The 6,748-nt window shown below is 35.3% G+C and overlaps 1 long non-coding RNA gene across 1 annotated transcript; it reads left to right on the forward strand.

Annotated features, from left to right (window-relative positions):
- The first annotated feature begins 1,306 nt into the window (after window positions 1-1,306).
- On the forward strand, window positions 1,307-2,505 carry LOC110724367. The gene is made up of 3 exons (XR_002511958.1): window positions 1,307-1,339; window positions 1,905-1,946; window positions 2,246-2,505. It is a non-coding gene; the product is annotated as an uncharacterized LOC110724367 (long non-coding RNA).
- The last annotated feature ends 4,243 nt before the right edge of the window (window positions 2,506-6,748 follow it).

Below are 6,748 nucleotides of genomic sequence, written 5' to 3' on the forward strand. Positions count from 1 at the left end.
GCAAATTTGATTCAGCAGATTGATGTCACGCCGAGATACGTGTTTCTTAACTCCTTTATTTGTAGAACCGACGTTTTCTGCAGGTATCGACGTTAAAAAGAATGGTTTAGGATCGCAGAACGTTTTGAATCATTCTCCGTCCCTATCGACATACGTTGACATTTTTTTCGAAACTTACGTTTCTTAAAACTCAGTCATAATGGGGGGCTTTTGTAGACACCTGATTGTGTCTTCCCAAAAATAAACCCCAGTGATGAGTACCTTTCATGCCTTTGATTATCGAGTTAGGTGAAGAGTTGAAGAGTCTCGTGAATTTCTTTTAAGCCTTGACCATTTCTAACATTTCCTTTATAAAAATCACATTCATTTCGTGTCAATGAAAATCAATCATTTTGTGTCTACTTTATAAAATCATACAAACCAGTCTATTTTGGTCCATGTTCTCGGTCTTAATATTGTGTAGTTATATAGGGCTTGAAAAGAGCTTTCCAACGATATATTATAAGCCCAAATCCAACTTATAACGAATAAGTTATGGCCAAAATACTAAACCGAGCCTTACCTGTGGCCCAATGATCATGTGGACGGTCCATTAACCTTAATCCCATTCCTAAACCAATTAGGATTTGAAATAAAATTTTAGAATCATCAAGAAAGTTGTTTTCAATTTTAAATCCATTAGGATTTAATATGAGCTGCTAGAATCCTCTAAAAGGTTCCAATTTATCTTGTTTTCGAAAAGATAAAGACTTAAGAATTTTACATCGGATAAAACATCTGTTTCTCAATGATCCTAATCCCGGTCAAAATAGAATATGTTTGGATATTTGGTTAACCCAATCTAATTGGAAATCGGAATCCGTACGCATTCTATCTATTCAAAACCATCGCTGAGCGACAGTACCATCGCTAGGGGTGTACAAAAACTAGACCGGACCTGAAACCGGACCTGAACCGACCTGATCCGGACCGGACCTGACCCGGACCTGTTGATTCAGGTCCGGTCCCGGTCCTTGAAAATCAAGGTTCCCGGTTACAGTCCGGACCCGGTCTAAAACCGGGGGTTTAAGGTCCGGACCTGAAACCCGGTTTTTTTTTTTTTTTTTTTTAAAAAAAAACAAACACAAAATCAGAAACGCTGCTCAATGCTCTACTTCAATTTTTATTTTATTTTCTAACCCTAACTCGTTGCTCACCCTGCTCTGCCTCTACGTTGCGCCTCCTCCCTCATTCTCACTCTCTCCTCGCCTCTGCCTCTGCACTGCGGCATCTCCCTTGCTTCCTCACTCTCAGGCGACGCCCAACAAAGGCTTGCTACATCAGCCACCGCAAATCTCCGGTAAGTTTTTTTTGCATATTTAATTATTCTTTATTCTTTTGTTCTTGTTTGAAATTCCGAATTATGGTGTATTGGTGTTCATGTTCAGTGTTCTTGTTTAATTTATATACATAATTCGAATTTATATATGTTTAATTTTATTTATATACATAATTCGAATTTATATATGTTTAATTCGTATAAGATATACATAATTCGAATTTATATATGTTTAATTCGAATAAGATATACATAATTCGAATTTATATATGTTTAATTTTTGGAAGTATGCTTAAATTTATATATGTTTAATTTAATTTATGTGGGTCGAATTTTTGTTCATTTTGGCCGAATTTTATTTATGTTCAGAATATATATTCGAATTTATATACGTATTCGAATTTATATATGTTTAATTTTATTTATGTGGGTAAGCTCTTATGTTTAATTTTATTTATATATGTTTAATTTTGGGTGTTAAGCAGGTTTGATGATTAGGGTTTATTGTTTTTGAATTTATGAACTTGAATTTGTGTTGGGGGTAATTGTGGAAGTTTGATTTTCTGAATTGGGTTTTAATTTGCAGGTTTCGATTGCTTCTGGTGGTGCTTCTAGAGAGAAAACTCAGGTTAGGGAATCAATTCAGGGTTTTGTGATGAATTTGAAATTAGGGATTGGTTTGTCTTGATCTATTAATGTTAGTTGAATTTGAAATGGAATTATTCAATTGAGACTTGTTTGAGCATGCAATTCACAATTTTTCCTGTCTTGGATGGTTAATTGTGTGAATTTGCCGTGTTTTTGGATCATTAATTTTGATTTATTAGTTTGATTCTTATTGTTACCTGCTTTAAAGATACAAGATTATCTACATTCTGCTCCTATAAGTTGATTGTTTGATTTATTTTTGTTTCGAAATGAGAGTAGGCTCACATAAGGGAGCTGGAAGAGGAAGTGAAGCTGCTTAGGAATCTATCACACACAAATATAGTTGCAAGTATTTTATCTTTTCATGTACCAAAATACGATCCGATATTGCTGGATTCTGAGCTTAATTTTCATGCTAGAGATATTTGGGGACTGCAAGAGAGGAGGAGGCTTTAAATATCTTATTGGAATTGGTTCCGGGTGGATCCATTTCCTCACTTCTTGGCAAGTTTGGATCATTTTCGGGTTAATCTTAAGAGACTTTATGTAATGTTATGAGTTTTCGTGGACTCATTTGTATTTTTGGTGGACTCATTTGTATTTTTGGTGTTTGGAAATTGGAACTTTAGAGACATTATGTAGTTTTGTGATTGATAATTTTGGTTTGTATGTAATTATTAAATTATGCAACAGGTCTAAAAATCACAAAACAAGTCCATATGCAGGTCCAACAGGTTATTTATAAAAAAAATATGAAAAAACCACAAAACAGGTCCATTCAGGTCCAAACCCGGACCGGACCTGACGGACCTGTTAAATCAGGTCCGGTCCCCGGTCCTCAAATTTACCCAATTCAGGTCCCCGGTCCAAACAGGTCCGGTCCAGGTCCGGTCCGGTTTTGGACCGGTGTACACCCCTAACCATCGCGCTGCGACAGGCTCGTCGCGCACGATGGACCTTTTGCGCCGCGACAAAGCTGTCACGCCGTGATGTACTCCGAGTTGGATTTTGACTCTTTCTAATCCTTCGACCCTCTTTTTTCCTTTTAAATAGAGGTCGTTTCACCCCGTTTTCGTTCACAACCAATCATCAACCAATCCCCTCTCTAAAACTCTCTCTTCTCTTTTCTTGATTTCTTAGCCTAGCCTAAACACATCCCTAACACACATCCTTGATATTCTCTTCAATCACACACCATACATCCTTCACGAGCTTCGAATACTCCTAGCCAACCTCGAAGTTGCCTTTGACCTCGACGTGAAAGGTTGATAATTCTAAGGGTTTGGTCCCAAATCTAGATTTAAATTATTATTTGATTTGTTTATTTTAATCTTTCTTGAAGCTTATTAACGTATGTATTGTTTTCATAGAAAGAGATACGAGGCATCAAAGTAAGTAATTCGATTACTTAATTATTCCTTTGATATATTAGGATGTTGATTTGATTCCTAGTATCATGTTTAGGGTGTCAACTATTATTTCTAATATCATCTTGATTCCTAGTATCATGTTTAGGCCAAAGCTTTTATCTTTATTATTAGCGACATTCTAGGATTTGTTATAAATCTGTTTAGTATCATGCTTAGGATCTTGTTAATCGTGTTTTGATATTATGATGATGATTGTTGTGTCAATTATATGTTGCTTGATTATTCATGATTGATTGTTATTTCTTGAGCACGCTCTTCTTGCAGGCTTAAAGGGAATTTGTAATTGAAATCAGGCCTAATAAGATACTTAATAATTTGAATTTAGGTTAATATGATTTTAATTCAAGTGATCACCAATGATAGATTTATTTGTGCATTAATAATCAACCAACGTAGATCAAATATGCTTAAGATTAATTTGATGTATGTATGTTGATCGAAAAGCGCACATGAATATCATAAGAATTAAGTAGAGGCCGATTAAGGGCGAGTTCAATCTCTTTTAGGTTTGATTCGTACCATCATCCCTGAACATCCAGTCATGGTTTAGGATCACTATGGAGTTAGCGATCTCCGTGATCGAGAATGGGGTGTAACCTTCACACCCATGTACGGTTTACAAGTTCCTATAACTTGTTGGCGACTCTTTTATCTCTAGCTTCCTTCCTTTTGGACGCCACCATGCCTAAAAGCATGATCATAGTGGGGCTCAAAGTTGAGTTTGAAAAATTCCCTACAAGAATAAATTAGGCAAGATATCAAAACATCTAGATTAGATCGAGTGACGTTTGCTTGAGCCAAGAGTGATCATCTCAAGGTTATGAAATTGGAATTTCATAATCAACTCCACAAAGAATATAGCATGTCTTGAAGGAGACCTTGAAACCATTTAAAAATGACTCGAACGATGATGGATCACATCCCTTCCTATAATGTTCTTAAATATATGCACCAATGACTATTGTTACACTAAACAAAATTGTCGAAGCTAAGAAAGGACACCATGTTCAGTTATAGATAGAAATAGTTTCTAACGTCTTTTCAAGTATATGTCTAGGGTTCTTAGCCTCAGTGGGAGCTCATTAGCTTAGTGGGAGCTAAGTGGCCCAAAAGGGCTAAGAAGCTCAAGTGGGTGCTAACTGTTTGTTTCGCAACGAACTCTTACCCGAAGAAAATATACATGTCTCTTTGTAAGAATTGAAGTGAGACAAGGGGCATTATTTCCACTACTAAAATGAGAACATAGTACTTGTTGCTCGAAGTGGTGTCTTTCTGGAAAGTAGCACATTTCCAAAATGACAAGTGGAGGAAAATGAACTCGATGACCATCGAGGCGAACAATAAACTAGAAATTAGAATCTTGTAAGACTTTAGAAGGACTTCATGAGAATAATTAATCAAGAATACTCAAAAGACTTTACAAGTTCCTTAAAGAGAATTCATTACTCACAAAACTTTAAAAGTATTGGAGTAAGATCAAAATAATGAAAAGGCTTTAGAAGCGCCTTGAAACTCATTGTTTGATGCAATAACCCCATATAGGTATAGAATTCACCAAAGGCTTGGATCCTATAAATTTTCTATTAAGTTAGAAAAGAACCTAACACTTACAAGTACACATTTTACTATTGGATAGTAAGGGAATAGTTTCTTGTAAGATAGCTACGACAAATCTATATTCTGAAAATGGTTAGAGGCCATAAAATCCGAAATAGACTCCATGTTTGAAAATCATGTTTGAACTTGAATAATTTGCATAAAGGGTAAAGACCCATCAATTGCAAATAAGTTTTTGAGGAGAAAACTAACAAATATGGAATTGTATATGTATACATAGCTAGATTAGTTGAAAAGGTGATATTTAAATTCACGGCGTTGATTTTAATAAAACCTATTCACTTATCGGAATGCTTAAGTCTTTTCGTGATTATTTTATCAATAATTACCCATATGAAATGTGGCAAAATAGATATCAAAAGCGCCTTCCTAAAATGAAATTTTTAAAAGAGACTATGGATATAGTATAAAGGTTTGGTGAATCTTAATAATGCTAGATTTGAATGCAAGCTCAAGAAATCCATTGGTGGATTAAGGGAAGCATGTAGGAATTGGAATTTGTTCTTCTCATAAAGTTAGTAAAAGGTTTAGCTTATTGAGATACACAGAAATTCTGTAAGATAAGAAGTTTAGTGGGAGCAAGAGTCAATTTTGTAAAGGTCCTACAAGAAATTTACGAACTCTATTGGGAAACGACTATCAAAAGCTAAATGTTTAGATTTGATAGTATTTTTTCAATAATGGACTAAGCTAAGACTAATCTTAGTACATAGTGGAAATTAATATCTATTGTATAGACTTAATGAAATGTTGGAATGAGTAAAGGAATTTACTGTATTAAACATGAATGACATGAAAAGGCTTTTGATCCATATGTATAAGACTAAGTAATTGTTTGAACCAAGTATAAGCTAGGCAAATACTAAGTCAAATAAGAAAGACTCTAGTAGAGACTTTCAATCGTATCATGTAGCAAACAGTTTAGCAAGACTTAGTGAAACTCGATAAGCTAAAAGTCACATGAATGGGATCAAATGGGAAGAATTTTACAATTAGATCCATCATGTGTGCTACGATATAGAATCGTCACATGACTTGCATGCTTAGAGCATGAGAAGTATAAAGTACCAATCGACTTGAATCTAAGTAATGGATCGTTAGACTATGATAAAAAAATCTGAGTGTTGAGTGCCATTTATGGCATTCATTTGATGTGTTTTTAGGTTGTTTTTACGTTATTTTTATAGATTTATTTCTTAATAAATTCTTAGTTTTATTCACTTTCACTTTAGTTTCCTTATCCTTTCTTATTTTGTGCTTTTGTCCACTTTTGTGTAGTGTTTCTTCTTCTTTCGTTCTCTTTTCGTGATAGTAGGTATTGTATGAGGTTCGGGTCTTGATATTCGTGGCTTAGATGCTTTTAGAGCAAGCTTATAGCATTGGGAAAACTCAAGAAGTAAGAAAGTGGCATGCTCCAAGTTCTAGCTCTTGCGGTCTTAAGATGCGCTGTCATGAAACCATGGTGTTGAACCCACCATCAAGTTCATTTAAATCTGCCATGCTTAGTGACTATCATGAAAGCATTGCGTGTGCACACAAGGAACCATTTACGAGCGCACGAAGCTACGAAGAACTTGAAGAAACCTAGAAGAGCGCGGTCGTAGAGCCCACATGCGCAGGCGAGCATCATAGCCGCGTGGGCGCGTCTCTCTGCTTACCGGATTGTTTCGAATTCATTTTTCCCGCCTCTTACAAAAACTTATGTATCTGATTTTTGTAAGAAGTTTTTTTATAC

The sequence above is a fragment of the Chenopodium quinoa genome, unplaced genomic scaffold (genome assembly GCF_001683475.1).
Source record: "Chenopodium quinoa cultivar QQ74 unplaced genomic scaffold, ASM168347v1, whole genome shotgun sequence".
Taxonomy (NCBI): domain Eukaryota; kingdom Viridiplantae; phylum Streptophyta; class Magnoliopsida; order Caryophyllales; family Amaranthaceae; genus Chenopodium; species Chenopodium quinoa.